The following is a 19043-nucleotide window of genomic DNA, read 5'->3' on the forward strand; positions in this document are numbered from 1 at the left end:
GTTTATTCGGCAATATTTGGAAATTAATATCTCGTTAACTATTGCAAAAATTGTAAAATGATACAGGATTTTTCAATTTAATTTTTTATTAAAAATAGCACTGTATGATTAGTAGGCATTATTTATACCCACACTCAAATACACATACAAACAAACTATACTTTTTTATACAGTTACACACAAATATTAATTTTACCAAATTTAAATAAATCAAACAAAAATAATTTTATTATATTTCGTCTACAATAAATAATAATATAAGGATTAAAATTGATCTGATCAAAAATTTTTTTAAATTTAAATTTATCTATAAAAAAAGTTGTAATTGCCTATCAAGACTTGAATGCTTTCAATTAAAAAAACCTCTAAACAAAAGTTAAGAAATGTTAAAAGATTAAGTAATGAAAGATTGGGAAAAAACATTAAAAAATTTTTATCTTAAAACGATAGAAACTAATAAGAATCAATGAAATAGCGATCCAATCATCGACATCTATAAAATCTACATCATTAGTCCGCCATCATTCGGTGTATATTGGATAATAAAAAAAATATATACTATTGCTCCATACGGCCAAGACATACAGGCAAGAGAAATAGGCCTAGGTTCCAAAAGGATATTCAAATAAGCCCCAACAGCAGAACGAGCCAATGATAAATAATGGTGTCAGCGCTGACTGCAGTGTTTTCGTCATAACTTTTGGGTCGTCGGCTAGTACTTGAATTAATTCTTGCTTCGCGAGACACAAACGTTTACTTTTATAAGAATACTTTTATAAGAATTTCAGAAATATTGGGTTGGAGGAAAAGTTCTGCTGATTTTTTTAGCTTAAAATTATATATAAAATATATTCGTTGCAAAATTTTTGACTATCTGAAAGCTTAAAGTTTTCCCTAAAAATTCGTTTTTAAAAAACGAATCCTGTTCCTATAATTTTTTGTTACCGAATTACGTACTGGTTAAATAAAAAAGCATTCTGACTTTGATTGCTTAGAAATTGATAATTCAGAAACAAAAAATCATAAAAACATTTTTTAAAAACGATTTTGTAGGGAAAGTTTCAAGCTTTGACATTAAAAAATTAAATAACTCGTAAACTATTAATTTTTTGATAATCATACCTTAATATTTTAATGAACAGAATAAGATGAATCAATTGGTAAAGAAAACACATAATTGCTTTAAAAAAATATGTGAACAAAATAGATAATTTTTTAAAAAAGCAATTACACGTTTTCTTTCCACCAATTGATTCATCTCATTATTCTGTTCATAAAAGTATTAAGATAGGATTATAAAAAAAATTAATAATTTACGAATTATTTAATACTTTATATTAATATTTTATGTTAATATTTTATGTTAATATGTGCCGGAATAAAGTATAAAATATCTCATAAACTGATTTTTTATATTGATTTTTTTTATTCCACTACCTTAATATTTTTATACGCAGAGTAATTAAATACACAAGTATTTTAAAAGTACATTAAAAGAATTATGTAAAAAAATTATACAATTAAATTTTAAAAAGTGGAGGCGACTTTTATATCTTTTTGGCATCTGCATCTAGAAAAAAGACAACATGACCAAAATATGGCTCCTTTAAACCATGCAACTTTTATCTTAAACCATGAAACATTTTTTCATATCTTTCATATTTTTTATTTCGGCCCATTACGTTTGAAATTTTTCACCCTTATAATTTTATATAATTTTATATAACTATATATAAAATATTTTTTCCCGGGGAATTAACAACTTGTTTCATACATTTAACACTGTCTTTTAATTCAATATCGAAATCTATTATGCTAATGTTAAATTTATTTAACTTCTCTTAATCTTTAATGTACCTGACATTGTTAATATTATATAATTATAAAATATTGAAGGAGACCAAATATCGGTCGAAACGTTTATGAATTTTAATTGTGAACAAAGAATTTAAATGTATGATTTTGCTACAAACTTAACTTGGTTGTATGCTTCTTTTTCTTTATTGTTTATATAAAATTATACATAGATTAACCAATTATTACTTCTAGTTTTAAATTTGCAGAACTTTTCCTTCAATTTAATAATTTTTGCAGAATCTTCCTCTAGAATCTTTATAAGAATTATATTGTAAAATGCATATATGTATTTGAGGTATATACATCAACTAATAGATACTTAGCGACAGAAGAAACATATAAGGTCATGAGGGGGGGGGGAGACTTTACACTTAAGTCTTTATTTTTTAATAACTTCTTAATATTATTGAATTAACGAAGGAAAAAATATTATTTATATTCTAGCAACCTTTCCTTATTCATACAAATCAATGAATTAAACTTTTAATGTTCCGTATTATTAGAAAAAATTGATATGTCATATCCTGCAAAAGTGACATCTTTCTCTGATGTGTATGGGTAAGATGCCAGCTCCAATGAGAGAGAAAAGATGTCACAAACAATTAAATAATGTGATGCAATATAAACTTGCATATTTTACTTATTTATAGTTCATAATCAAGGCTTAAGCAATAAGAATACATAAAGGTATGATAAAATAAATTGACGAAATATGAAAGAGAGTAATTTAAAAAATATGTTGGCCATACTTTTATTCGTTAAACAGTATTTCATTAACTTAAAATATTTCGAATTATATAAAGCATCCAAAATTTTAATTCCTAAAATCGTTTTAATGGTTTCAAGCAGAAAAAATTGTTGTGTATTTACTGTTATCTTATCCCCAAGTATAAGAGGAACATTCAATTGCAACATTTATGCATATAAGCATATTACAAATTATAATTTACAAATTATAATATTACAAATTATAATTTATATCATCCACATGACCTCCAGGGAACACTGATTAAAATCGTCATTTGGTTTTACAATAAACATCGAAATACAGATTTTAGCTATTAACATACTAAATATTACAAAAAACATGTTTCACGACCTACCTTTTCATATTTGGTATAATCTTTACCAATCGACTTTGACACATATCTCTGACGATAACTGCGCAACTGTTTACCACACGCTTTTGCACAGTCAGGTCAATGCATGTCTTATAAAAAAATTATAAACAAAATGGCATCTTCCCCCTTGTGACATCTTCCCTCGAATTATCTTAGATAATTTAGATTAGATTGCTTTCTTTTTGCGGAATTTTTATTTATACGTATATATTATTAGAGAGCATTATTAAACAATTATGTATAAACGTAACTATTTGCAATATTAAGGGATAAGGAGTAAATAGTTATTATTTTATCGTTATTTTCTATATTAATGATGTGGTAATGACTTCGCAATTTTTTATGACGGTAACTAGAACTGCGTTCTGACGATGACGCGCTGTAAACTTTACTTAAATAAAACCTTAAGTGTCCAACTCAATTAATAGTAGTTTTAATTTTTTTTTAAGGACATTTTTATTAATGGTCTTCTTATTCTAATCCAAGTAATAGCAATTTTAATTCTCTGTCAAAAATTATTATTCTTCGAAAAAAATTAATGTATCAAATGAAAAATTAAAACCCAGATACTACAGTTTTAACTAATCAAATTAAATTCCCAAATTAAAAAATAAAATTAATGTATCAAATGAAAAATTAAAATCCAGATACTACAGTTTTAACTAATCAAGTTAAATTCCCAAATTAAAAAATAAAATTCAAGTGGCACTATCTTTGTTTTTTATTTGACTCTAATATATATCATGTAAAAGATTTGATATCAACAACTGGTGCCAAGTAAAATTCCATAAAATTTTGTATATTTTCCAAGTGACTTGATGTGACACAGGAATGTCATCTTTGTTTAACCTTGGCAAACAACAAGAATGTAATGACCTATTGTGTCGTACCGTGTCACTTGTGTCGCTTGTTGGAAGACATTCTTTATGTATCATTCATAAAAAATTTGATATCAACAACTGATGCCAAGTTAAATCTCATATTAAATGAAATACAATCCATAATTATCCATAGTTATCTTGTCAAGTGTTATCACAAAAAGTTGAAGAAGTAAACACTTGACGCTGTTAGATCGAACAATAAAAACTATAAAACAATTAAAAAATTATAATAATAGTTAAAAAATAAATAATAAAAAAGATAATTACAATTTTAATGTAATAATGAATTTAATCTGAATGTTTTTTTATATTAAATAAAAATAAAATTTATTTCTTTTTTCTTTTTTGTAGCACAAATCTTATAAATCCAAGATTTATAAGATTATTTTAGACTTAGGGCCATGGCACACAAAAAAAAACTTAAGCAGTAAAACATAAGCAGTATGTGAATTGACTAATCACAGAATTCGTAAGGCCATAATATAAGCAGTAGCCAATCCATGTTGATTTCCTTACTTCTTAAGTTTTTTATGTGCCGTGGCTCTTAGGGCTGCCGCACACAAAATTCCATAACGGTATGCGTAAGGTGTAAACTTAAGTCGATGAATCAATCAGAATACTGCTTTAGATTACGTAATCTAACGAAAATGGAAATAACAGTAAATTTATCCATACTTCGCAATAAGGTGAATTTCAACCGGTTGAAACTCGTCTTATTTTCTCGTAAAAAGGGATCCGGATGTATAAGAAAAATGAACTATAATATTATTCTGTAATTATAAATTATATATAGTTATTAATTTATATTTTATTATTTTCAATCAATTGTAGTGCAAATTTTTTGCTTTGTTACTTTTATTCTCAGAGATAACTTTTCTAGTGAATTGATTCCGTTAATTCATGTAAGTACTATTTCAGTTATTACTGAAATTATGCGAACTTTCGGACTATATGTCAATATCGAAATATTCTTTATTATTTTGCAGCGTCATGACGCGATATCTCTAGTTGAATTTCGCGAAAAAAAATTTATAAAGAATGAGTAAATTATGAGTAAATACTAATTATAGAAATAAATAATAAAACGTTCGTGATGTTGTCTTTTGCTGAAATATTGATTTGGCGAATTATTGATCAAACGTTTGGTTCAAACGTTGTATTATATTTTTCTTCTTATCTTACGAATAATTACAATTAAGAACTACTTACCCAGCAAACACCAAATTACTTTTAACGTATATGTTCTGTAATTTTTCATTCAACAACATAATTGTAACATAATACACGTGTTACATTGCACGCTAATATATGTTTTATTGTACGTGTTATATTGCTCATCAATGATATATTAACATCTAATAAATGTAGGCGTTGATTTCATCATGTCTCAAAATGTCAGCTCTAGAGAATTTAATTTAAATTTAGAGAATTTTAGTCGCTACAAAAATCTGTGGTCGATATATTAATTTAAAAATTATTATAGCCTCGATATTTTCATGTTAGAATTTTTGACTCAAAATTATCTCAGAAACAAGCTCTTAAAAGATGATTCGGTAGTTGTAAAACATTATGAATAAGATTGTATTAAAAATAAAAATAAAATTAATCATCATGTTTTATGTTTATATCAACATATCAACATATTGTACTTTTATTACAAAAATAATTTTACGTATTTTTACTTTATGAAAAGCATTATATTCTACGTATAATACATGAAATATTTTTTTCGAAATTGTCAGCTTCAATTTAAGTTGACACGTGTCGTCAAAAGCTATGTAAGCAGAAAGCACCCATTAAACATCTGTACTTAGTATAAAGACACAATATTTCAAGGACAATTATATGTTTATAATCGTATATAATCTTATAATAATATGTACATATAAAATAAAAATTCCGCAAAATAGAAAGCAATCTAATCTAGATTATATTTTATTCTGTCGTTCGATATTTGCTAGTTAAATGAAATGCACATACCTTATCCTTTCTCAATCAGTAGACAATTTTTTAAAAATACTTTTTAAACATTTATTTCTCATTAATTTTACATTTTTCACGATTCGTTTTCAAAATTCATTAATTTAATGTTTATTTAATGTTTATTTAATATTTATTTTTAAAAATGTTCATTTAATATTAAATATTCATTTGAAATAATAGTTTGAAAAAATATTTTTTAAACGTTTATTTAATGTTAATTAAATGTTTATTTTACATTAATTATTCATTTAAAATAAAGTGTGGGGAAAAAGTTGAGTAAAAAAGGCAACACGAAGTACATCTTGAACGTGAATCATTTTATTGTCAAGTACAAAAAAGCACGGGAGAGATACACGAAGTGTGTGAAAAAATTAGATGGGGTGCACAAAGCGCAACAGCGCCGTTGTGATGTCGACGTCGCCGCGTAAGCTCATGGCGCGCGATTTGATGTCACGAACCCTTTCAGTTTCCCGCGTTCGTGATGTTCAATCCGAGTCTCTGGGTATCTCCGTGATAGGCAATATGTCTCAACGATTTCATCAATATGTCGGCCAGGTTCTTGTTCGATGGAACTTAAGATATCGCAATCATCCTCTCGTCCAGTTTTTCTCGTACGATGTGATATGTTTATGCGATGTCAATATATTTAGTGCGTTTTTTCTCGATGTGGTTTTTCGAGAATCGATCGCTACTCGGTTATCGCATTGTAGTTCGCATCCTTGAGATGGTATGTGTAGATCAAGTTCGGTGATGAACATCTGTATCCACATGGCTTCCTTAACTCCTGTCAGGGCGTATTCTGCTCATATGTATTCTGCTTCCATGCTCGAGGAGGAATTATGCACTTCTGCTTTGCTGACTTCCATTGTATCAAATTTTTCTCTAGAATGGTCATACCAGTGTATGAGTGTCGATCGTTGATGTCGCCTGTCCAATCTGTTATGGATTCGAATTGTAGGCGTTTGTACTCGGCTTGGTACAGGAGCGCGTAGGTTTTGGTTTTCTGCTCAGATAGCGTAGTACGTGCTTTGCCTGTGTCCAATGTGCTCGGCCGGGATTCGCGTTGAATTGAAATAATTTGGTTACTGCATTCATTATGTCAGGCCTTGTGTAGAAAGTCAGATGCATTAATGATCCTATAAGTTGGTATGGTACTCTAGTCATCTCTTCTATCTCCTCCGACGATTTAGCACCGTCCGTTTTCGACATCTTTTGTTCATGTTTGAGGAGTGTCGCAGCTGAATGACATTCATTAGTCCATACTTTATGAATATTGATTCTATGTATGCCTTTTGACTCAGTCATATGTCGCCGTCTTTATTTCGTTGGAGCTTCACTCCTAAAGCATAGTGATGTCGCGATCTCTAGCTTTGTAGCGATTTATGAGTTGTGTGGCCTTCCTTAGAGCACTCTTGTGAAATATCTACACTCTCCTTGGAGAATATGAAAATGTCATCGATGTACATTACTATGACGTGTATTACTGTTCAATTGTATTTACGGTACACGCAAACTCGATGATTGTAGTCTTTGAAATCCGTTTTTGATTAAGTATTTGTTGATTTCCATATTCATGATATTCCATCTTCTTCCGAATTGTTTTAGTCCATAGATGGGACATTCAAGCTTAAGTTACTTTTCCCTTTTCGATTTTGAGCAGGGATGGGGCTCTTATTTACAGTTCCTTTTCGAGCTTTCCGTTTAGGTACGCGTTTTTTATGTCTATGTGTCGCGTATGCCACTCCAGCGCCGTTGTGGCAGCTGACATGAAGTGTAAGACTGAGAAGTTAGGGACGAGTTAGAGACGAATGAGTCTATTTCACTGTAGTCTATTCCTTTCTCCTTAGAGAATCCCTGCGCCACCAGTCTTGCCTTGAATTTTGAAATTTTACCTTCTTGAGTTTGACGTCTATCTGCATCTTACGCAGCGTTTGCCTGACGGTAAGTTGACTTTTCACGTCCTTCGATTTTTCAAGCTCTCAATTTCTTCTTGGCTCGTGTTTCCATTCCTTCACTTATGGCGAGGCTAGAGCCTCCTCTATATCGCGGGGCTCAGTCACTTCGACGAAGTTTATCTCCAAGTTTTCGCTTTCCAAATATCTTTGTTCTTCGATTTTCGGTTTTCCTTTTCGGCCATAGATTTTTCACTACTTTCTTAGGCCTGCCTGCTTTTCTTTTCTCTTGGCATTCGTTCTCCGCCCCCGCTGTCTGTTTTGCTTTAGCAGCGTTCTCTGTTTCGTCCGATAAGTCTCCTGACGAGTTTTCTAACGTTGTGATTCGTCTTGCTTCGTCCTATTCTCATAGTTGCGCTGGGTAGTCGTGGCGTAGTCTGACTCCGGTTTGCTGTCGTTCTCTGATATGCGGTTATCTCCCATATGCGGTTATATTTGTATCTGTATATTGCGCTATCTTTATATATCCATTCGTAACTGGTTTTATCTTCGGCGAACTGTACGTATTTCGTTATAAGTACATCCGCTTTTTCTGGATTCCAAAGGCGATATCCTTTAGTCTATGATATGTATCCGACGAGGAAACATTCTACTGCCCTGTCATCGAGCTTCCTTTTTTCTTATCTGAATAGGCGTAAACACTAAGCATATGTACGCTTTCAAGTATTGAACACTAGATATATTACCGGTCCATATTGTGAGTGGTACTTCTCCTTTAATCGACGAGTGTTCAACTCTGTCGTAGATATATAGTATATGGCCATACTACGACTTCGGCCCAGAATTTTTGTGGAAGTTTCGCGTCCTTGAGCATTGATTTTACTAAATGATCTATGAGCGTCCTATTTGTTCTTTCGGCTATTTCATTCATCTGGGGTTGGATCTTTCGTATTTGATGCCTGTGTTTTCGAAGAATTCTGAGATCCTTGTTGCAGTACTTGAGTCCCTCTATACAGAATTTTTTTATCTTCTTTCCTTTTTCTCGCTCCACTCTGGCTATATATTTCTTGATGTAATCAGTGACTTTTCTTTTAATTTGATACACATCACGGTTGTCTTTCTCGAGAAATCATCGATGAATGTGATGAAGTATCTAACGACGATTGCCGCCTAACGATAGACCGGACATCGGTCAGAGATCTGAGTGTATAAGGTCGCAGATGCTGTGGCTCTGTCTTTGATTCTTCTGCATGTTGTTTTCGTCGATTTATCGATTCGGCACGCATCGAATTCGTATCTGTTCATCCGAATGCCGTCCAGTCCTCGTATCCTGTTGTGTGTGGAGAACTTCTCTATGATGCGGTTGCTCATATGACAGAATATACGGTATCATAAGTTGTTGTCTTTCATTGAGGTGAGGTTAGCTTCGACTTTCGTCGTCAGATCGGCTTCTGCTCTAACGGTAGATCATTTCTTCGAAAGGCTTCGCACATTATTTATTTCCTGTTGATGTATTCCGTATTTCATCTTACCTTCTGATGATAAATTCTTTACTCTTCTTTTCAATTTGAGAAAAGAACATTAGGTTCTTTCTGTGTGGGACATAAAAAATGTTGCGCAGTATTACTGTCTTCTTTGTTTCCGACGAAGGTTCTCAATACGATATCACCAATGCTTTTTGTCTGAAGTTGAGCGGATTTTTGTTTCTCGAGGTTCGATGTTGACTGTTTCGCCCTCTATTTTTCGAAAGTTTTGAAACCAGTCCTTTCGTTTGCATACGCGGGGCATGTATTCGTTATCTAACAGCTAGCTTTCCTCAATATCGAGGTTGTTGAGGGATACTAAAAATATGTCGAAATCTCTTTTACTTTTATTGGCGTTTTGTGATTGTTTGTTATTTGTGATTATTTGTTTGGTTTGGAGCGGCAGTTTCTCGCATAGTGGCCAAGTTTTCTTATAGTTAAAAGCATGTCATTTTAAGCATGTAGCCTGCATTGCGATGCTTTATTGTTTCGGATGTCTTTGGATTTCTTGTCGATCTGCAATGCCTCCGTTGTTCCGCTTGCGCTGTCTTTATTGTTTATGCGTGAACGCATATGTCTGTCGTATTCGGCTAGAAAAACGCGAATAATCTCAACGGATGTGAATTTATCATCCGATAAGCTTGCTAATGCCATGTTGAGATTTTCGTATATATCCAGTTCGGAGTATCGCGTACGCGAGGTCTTTCGTTTTTGTGCCTGCTTATTCAGCTTGTTTAAGGTTAGTGGCCGCGACTTTGGCCCTCGCCACATACGATGACATCGTTTTGCCATCTTTCATCTTAATGTGATAAAATTCTTTCTTTAGTTGCATTATATGGATTTTATTAATGGATTGATGTACCTGCTCTAAGGACCACGCATTGGTCGTTACATTCCTCGACATGAATCTGTTGACTCGGTTTTATGTGCAAACCGATGGCGGTCATTGCTTTATCGTCGTTGATGTGAAAAACTTTCCTTTCTGCCGCGGTTGCATTTTCATTTACTGTAATCGTGCCGAGGGCATATTCTAAAAATTCCTTTCATTCGAAGTACCATTTCATCTCTGTTTTCCACATTCTGTAATTGCAGTCTGACAGCTTTGTTATGTAAGTTTCGACTCTCGCTTCGTGCTTGCCATGTTGAGAAGTACCTTACTTTTCCTCGGCGAATAGATCACTTGTACTTCTATATCTTTTTACTCTTTGTTCACTACATATCTAGGCCTATAACCATGTGACAAAAAGGGCAGTATATCTTGAATGTGGATCGTTTTATTGTGTCAAGTGAAAAAGCACGAGAGAGTTACATAGTGTACACGAAGTATGTGGTGTAGAAAAACTAGATGTGCACAAGACGCAACAGCGCCGCTGTGATATCAACGTTGCGCTCATGGCGCGCGATTTCATGTCACAAACTTCTTCATAAAGGTTTAAAAAAGTATGTTTGTTTAACATTTATAAAATATTTATTTTATTTATTCATTTAAAATGTGATAATAAGAAATATTTATTTCATGTTTATTTAACGTTTAGTGGATGTTTTATTTCACATTAATTAGTTTGAAATAATGGAAACATTTATCTAATGTCTATTAAATCTTTTTTTAAAGTTTATAAATGACGTTTAATAAACGTTTAATATAATATTTGTTTTTTATTATTTATTTATTTAAAATATGATTAAAAAAACATTTATTTAATATTTATTTGACGTTTATTATAAATATGAAAAAAATGTTATTTTATAAAGCTTAAATTAATAAAAAACGGGTCGGGATAATAAAATAATCACGGAAGAAAAGTTAATACAATATAATTATGTTAAGTGTATCATATATAGATAATAAGAATGGTGTGCATCGATAGTTATAAGTGACGTAATGGATAAGATACAAGGCTCATAATCCTGAGATCCCAGGTTCAAAGCCCGACAAAGATTAAAATATAATTAAAATTAGAATTAATTAATAAAATTAGTTGTCTAATGTTTAGGCACTATCGATAAAAAAAAATTAATTAAAAAAAATTCTACATTGATATCTTTTCTAATTTTGTTCAAATAATTTTGATATTGAAAAACGTTTTTTTTAATATTAAAAGAAATATTTCTTCAAACGTTAAATAAATATTATTTTTTGAACATTCAAAAAATATTTCTTCAAATATTAAAATAAATGTTTTTTTAATCATAGAAATATTATTTAATCCATTTAACTTTTTTTAACGTTTTTAAAAATTAGTTTTTAAAAATTGTTTTTTTAAATATTTTTAAAAACATTTTTAAAAACATTGTCTGCTGATTGGAGGTTATCATCTAGTCAGACGGTGCAACTATACATTTTGAGAGTTGGTTAACGATAATAATAATGGTGACAATAATAACGATGTATCTGAATATGAAAGTTACAGATCCGGATTTTGTATCGCAAATATCTTCGCTTGTAGGATACGTAAAGAAAAAAATAAAAGCACTTATAATACAATTGAAGTCGAATCGATTAAGTGTACTTAAAATTCAATTAAGATAGCTGTTATTGAGATCCGGTCTGGCATAACTCGCTGGCTCGCGTAAAGGAGTCGTGGCAGTGTCTTGCATCATGTCTTAGCGCCGAGACATTACTGTATATTATAAATATCTCCAGATATTAGGTGTACAACTTTGCTCCTACCATTTTTTTTCCGAAATTCGAGGCTTTATTGTAAAAAACTGGTTATACATTTATGATTCAAAGTATTGTCCATCGCTGGCCACTACTTTCTCCCATCTTTCGGGTAGCGTACGAATCCCGCGTCGAAAAAACTGGTCATCTTTTGAGGCTATCCACGAATCGATCCAATTTTTTACTTCTTCATAAGACCGGAAGTGCTGGTCAGCCAGACCGTGCCATTGATCAAAACAAGTGATAGTCAGAGGGAGCAACGTCTGGAGAATACGGCGGGTGGGGTAGGACTTCCCATTTCAACGTTATGTCTTGATCACTTTCGCAACATGAGGTCGAGCATTGTCATGCTGCAAAATCACTTTATCGTGTCTCTCGTTGTATTGCGGCCGTTTGTCTTTCAATGCTCGGCTCAAACGCATTTCAATTGCGTTCGATACCGATCGCCTGTGATTGTTTCAGTCGGTTTTAACAGTTCATAATACACTACGCCGAGTTGGTCCCACCAAATACAGAGCATGACCTTGGACGTCAAAATCACCGTTCTTGAAGCGTTGAAACCACTCACCACACGTTCTTTCACTAATAGCGGCCTCACCATAAGTATTTGAGAGCATTCGATGAGAATCAGCCGCAGATTTCTTCATATTGAAGCAAAAAATTAAAACCTCCCGCAAATGACGAGAATTTGGCTCGTAAACTGACATTTTCAATCGAGAATAACTTTATGATGCAGACACAAATCGATTAATGTTTCTATGGAGTTATGTTGACAGATGCCCAAGTTTATTGTATGATGTCTATGATCTATTTATTTCCACTTACCGCTAAAGCCATCTATAGGAAAACGGCGGAAGCAAAGTTGTACACCTAATACTATGTGTTGGTAACACGTACTTGTAAAACCGTTATTTTGTTGATTATTATCTTGTTATAATAACGATTTGATAATGGCATTGTTTTTGGCAAGACGATAATAATAATATCAAAATTAGAAAAGTCAATCGTTATTTGTAATAGATTGAAAAAGTCATTCGTTATTGAAAAAAATAACTCCTAATTTGTAACGCTTTTTACTCGTTTCTTGTTAACGCAAATAAAAAAATTGTGCTCCTAATATAAGATGCCCTGAGAAATCGATAACAAAACGCAAAGTATTATAATTAAAAAACTTCATTTAATGTTTCTAAAATACAAATAAACACAGCCAGCGTGTGCAAAAAATGAGCATGCGATAGATTATACCTAAAACTCGTCTTCAGATAATTTGAATCAAGCATCGCAGAAATAGGCACTCGACTCATTCCGGTTATCCTTTTTATTATTGTACAATACTTACAATACTTACAATAAAATAAGATTCCTTATATTAAAATAATTAACAAATTACAAATGAGCCTTTGGGAATCGGCGCTGTAATAATTGCGCGTTTATTTCAATTAATCTAAAACAATTCTCTATAAATAATATATTTGTCGAACGTTTCAGCTAACTTCTAACCTTCAGCAAAGGTATTACATATCCATAAAAATCTTCATCCTATGGTTACATTCCAACATCAAATTTCCCATAATCAGTTAATAAACTGGATGATCAACGATATTTGTACAATAACATACTTTTATACTTTAGCGATTTTCACTATGACCTAGCATGAATTATTTCATATAGTATTAGAAATATCCTGGATATCTCATATTATGATTTCCACGCCTTACGGTTTTACGATCATCAAATCTAACTTGAAGACATCCAAATTTTAAAATCTTTTTTTACAATGATTACAGGCATAATCTAATAATGAACTTTCTACTAAATAGTTTTCAATTCAAGAGCAATAAATTTATAATGAAATCATAATCATCATAGATAATGTTTATTAGTTTAGCAAAAACGTCGCTATCTCATATTAGGGAGCTTTCCTCTAAATGTAATTATTACAGAAAATGAGACTGAAAATCTTTAGTTGTTATATATTAATAAAGAACAATTGTTATTCAGAATATATGATCTTCTAAAGATTCACAAATTGGATTGCCCTCTCAGAGTTATTGTGTCGTCTATAGAAATAGATAATAGAGTTATTGTCCGCTATACAAAATTACTACTTTTTTACACAACATTATAATTAAAAATATTCCAGTATCTGCTAGCATTTAGATAACAATTTTGATTTGGTTAGAAAACTTAATAATAAATTTGTTGAAGATGAATTTATGTTGATCTCTCTTGACGTTGTGTCACTGTATTCACAAACATTCCTATAGAATTTGCAATTAAGAGTTTAGAAAACAGATGGAATTTTATTTCAAAGCAATGTAACATATCTAAAGGAATTTATGAGGGCTGTCCAATTTGTACTTGATTCTACTTATTTTACTTTTGATAACATCATATACAAACAGAATTTTGGAGCACCAATGGGATCACCTCTCTCTCCAATAATAGCGGACGTTGTTATGCAAGATCTCGAGAATGAGGTGCTGAGTTTGATTTCGATGTACTCTTTTTTTATAGATACGTTGATGACATTATTATGGCGATTCCTGTATCTAAAATAGATATATTGTTCTCAATAAATTTAATTTAATATACTCCAGATTCCAATTTTATTTTGAAAAATGATCATCGAAAAATTAACTTTTTGGATACTACATTATAATTGAAAACAATAGAATTAAATTTTATATTATAAGCCGACCTTTTCGGATATTTCAATTATTGATCTCAGCATTCTCTTACACATAAAAAAGGCGTCATTATCTGGCAGATCCTGTTTGCTAATTTCTTACTCTGATCATCTTATCAGGCTAAGAATTTGAAATCTATCGTTAGAATTTTATTGGATAATGATTATTCTTTTACAATTTTTTCAACAATGACTGAAAGATTAAAACTTTGGTTAACAAAAAAATATCTTTACATTAAGACTTTAATCTTAACAACAATGACAATAGCAGTAATAATGATCAATTAAAAACATGATTACATTCCATATATAAATCTATTATTCAAAAAAATTAGAAACGTCATCAAAGACACTCCTAATAGTACAGAAGGATTTCTGGTGCTATTAGGAGTCTTTGATGATGTTTCTAATTTTTTCTGTAATGTTGCACGAACATAACATTGAAACATTGAAACTATCACGTTGCGTAATGTTTCTGAGAAGTTTCTGCAAGATTGTAGCAACGTCAAAATGTCCGCTTCTGTTTGCAAGAAACGTTTCTAAAATATTATGGAAACGTTTGTAAAATTTTTTTCGGTGATGTTGGTGCAATGTCCTCTTTAGTTTCATTTGCAACATTGCAGAAATGTAAAAAAAAATGTAAATATACGAGTAGAGCTAGGCAAAATATCATTTAAGTATTTAAAATACAAATATTGTCAATCTTAATCAATATTTGAATTACAAAGCACAAAATATTTTTAACCTTTTGATTTGAAATACAAATTATTTTGAATCAAAAGATTGAGAGTAATTTGTACTTTATAATTCAAATACTAATAATATAATTGACTATATTTAGCATTTTGTACTTTAAATATTTTAATGATGTATTTTTTCCAGCCCTGTCGATAGTTATGCACGCGAAAATAAATATTGTTGATAAAAAAGCAAATGCTTTATTAAATCGCAATACTCTTATTTTTATGTTATTAAGTCATAATAGATTTATTTAAATATATTAAATTACGTTCCCCACGCACAACTATCTTTGAACAAGACCTTTAAAACGAAAAAATAAAAATGAAAAGAGATTTTTAAAGCTTATTATATTCGCTTTACCTGGCTGTATATATATTATATTAAAGCTCTACATAATATATTAAATTAATAAAATTAAAAAATGCAACCATAAAAATAAAATTTTTTTGGGATGTTCTTTTTCTCTCTCTTCTTTCTTTCTTATTAATATTCTTTTTATTTATTCTTCTTTTCTTATTAATATTCTTATTTATCACTTATGATGTATCATTTCCTTCGATGAATAACGAGTACAAAATCATCATGCGAATAACGTAAAATTCACTCTACGTATAACTAAGAAAGTACTTACATTGAATAAATGAATCAATTAATTATAGTTGAGAACTGATGGAAATGTCATTTCAATCAGATGCTAATTAGATAATAGCTAGATAGTACTTAGGAAACGAATAACTTACTTTTTTACTTATTACTATTAAACACGTAAATTAGAATTATAACTAGACAACTTGTATATATGTAATATTAACTTTTTAATGTCAAAATTATAACATGGAAAAATAATATAATCACTTATCCCATATGTAGACAATGAAAATATATATTAGGTGTACAACTTTGCTTCCGCCATTTTCCTATAGATGGCTTTAGCGATAAGTGATGGTCGAAATAAATAGATCATAGACGTCATACAATAAACTTTGGCATCTGTCAACATAACCCCATAGAAACATTAGTCGATTTGTGTCTGCATCATAAAGTTATTCTCGATTGAAAATGTCAATTTACAAGCCAAATTCTCGTCATTTGTGGGAAGTTTTAATTTTTTGCTTCAATATGAAGAAATCTGCGGCTCATCGAATGCTCTCAAATACTTATGGTGAGGCCGCTATTAGTGAAAGAACGTGTCGTGAGTGGTTTCAACGCAAGAACGGTGATTTTGACGTCGAAGACCGGCATAGCGGTGGAAGAGAGAAGGTTTTCGAAGATGCAGAATTGAAGGCATTACTTGAGCAAGACTCGTGTCAAAATTAAGAAGAATTGGCATGATCATTGGGAGTGATTCAACAAGCCATTTCAAAACGCCTCAAAGCCATGGGAATGATTCAGAAGCAAGGAAATTGGGTGCCGTACGAATTGAAGCCAAGAGATGTTGAACGGCATTTGTTTGCTTGTGAACAGCTGCTTGAAAGGCAAAGGCGGAAAGGATTTCTGCATCGCATTGATGACTGGGGACGAAAAATGGGTTTATTATGATAATCCCAAGCGCAGAAAATCATGGGGAGTTCCCGGCCATGCTTCCACATCGACGGTGCCAAACCGAATATTCACGGCTCAAAGATCATGCTCTGTATTTGGTGGAACTAGCTCGGCGTAGTGTACTATGAACTGTTAAAACCGACTGAAACAATCACAGGCGATCGGTATCGAACGCAATTGATGCGTTTGAGCCGAGCATTGAAAGACAAACGGCCGCAATACAACGAGAGACGCGAAAAAAAAGTGATTTTGCAGCATGACAATGCTCGACCCCATGTTGCGAAAATGGTCAAGACATACTTGGAAACGTTGAAATAGGAAGTCCTATCCCACCCGCCGTATTCTCCAGACATTGCTCCCTCTGACTATCACTTGTTTCGATCAATGGCACACGGCCTGGCTGTCCAGCACTTCCGGTCTTATGAAGAAGTAAAAAATTGGATCGATTCGTGGATAGCCTCAAAAGATGATCAGTTTTTTCGACGCAGGATTCGTACGCTACCCCAAAGATGGGAGAAAGTAGTGGCCAGCGATGGACAATATTTTGAATCATAAATGTATAACCAGTTTTTTACAATAAAGCCTGGAATTTCGGAAAAAAAACGGCGGAAGCAAAGTTATACACCTAATATGATGAATTAAAATGATAAGAAGAAACGGTAATATTCACAATTTAATCATTATTGTACCAATATTGTTTAAGTATTATTTATTAAACTCTTTAAGAATTACAGGATTAAACTTCTCACGAATTTTATATATATATATTATATATATATATATATATATATATATATACTACGCAACTTTTTATAATCATCTACGTCAATAATACAATGACTTATTCATTTGTGCGAATTTGATTATGTACAATATTCGAAAAAGAGTGTATCTTTTTCTTACAGATATAAATTTTATAACAATAAATTTTTGAAATTTTAATTTAGCGATTTTAATTTAATCTGAAACAAGAAAGAAATGGAAAGCAAAATGTCATAAATACAAAAAGGAATATGTAAACATTGATAAAGTTCGATCAGAAAAGTTATCTGCTTACTGCTTGCAATTTCTTTCGGAGTTCCTATCACGCTTAATTTTTTGAAAATATTACTTTTTCGTGTAAACGAAAACATGCTATCAACTTATCGATATTTATGTTCTCTATTGCAAGCGCTTTATTTTCATATCTGTTTCAAACATGTTTTGCTGCTTCGTAATCTCACTCTAGTTTCTGTTAACTTCGTTTTTGAAAATCTCGGCATCGTCACATTGCTTTAAAATTCTCAGCCCTTCTTTGACATCATCTAATTCCTTTTCTGAGAATTATTTCAACATGAAGCTAAACGAATCCAGAAATTTTTCGATCCTTTGATCAATGTATTCGATTGTGTATTTATTTGCCTGAGTATAATAAAATATCCTAATATTGATTTCTAAGATTCACACGAAGCATAAGCCCTTTAGTTCGTAACTGACATTAAGAGTTCTTTGATTATCATCTAAAAGTTTACTATTTAACAGATAAATATGATATGCAAATAAAATCAATCATAGTAATCAAAAATGTTATTTACATTTTATTTACTTTTAAAAATAAATATGTATTACTTTTTGCGGAAGAATTACTTTTTGCATTACATAAGAAGGTATTAATGCGACTAATTCTAATATTTCATTATCACTTTATTACACTGACAATTGACAATTAATAATATTTATTAATAATATTTATTATCCAAAATAATAATTGCCTATTTGATATTAATTTATTTGAAATGTATTATATATAAATTACGAATTATTTCTGTCACAAATTTCGTAATTTTCTTTCCAATAATCTTTGCTCTTAGAGAAAATTTGGAAATTCTCTTTTTCAGCTAGTTGTAATTTGTATAAAATTTGGCAACAAATTTTCAATCAGTTATATTTTTTTTTGAGAGCGACAAAGTTGTTTTGTCTTGCCAGTAATAATAATCGCATTTTTCACTCTATTAGCATATGCGATTCATTATGAACATTTCTATCGTTTTTCCATGCCGGTAAATTTTATTGAAATATTAGGTGTGGGAAAAAGTTCATGGCGTTTTTCCCGTTAGATGTAACGGGAAAAACGCCACGAACTTTTTCCCACACCTAATATTTTTTCAATTTG

The sequence above is a fragment of the Atta cephalotes genome (assembly GCF_000143395.1).
Source record: "Atta cephalotes unplaced genomic scaffold scaffold00020, whole genome shotgun sequence".
Taxonomy (NCBI): Eukaryota; Metazoa; Arthropoda; class Insecta; order Hymenoptera; family Formicidae; genus Atta; species Atta cephalotes.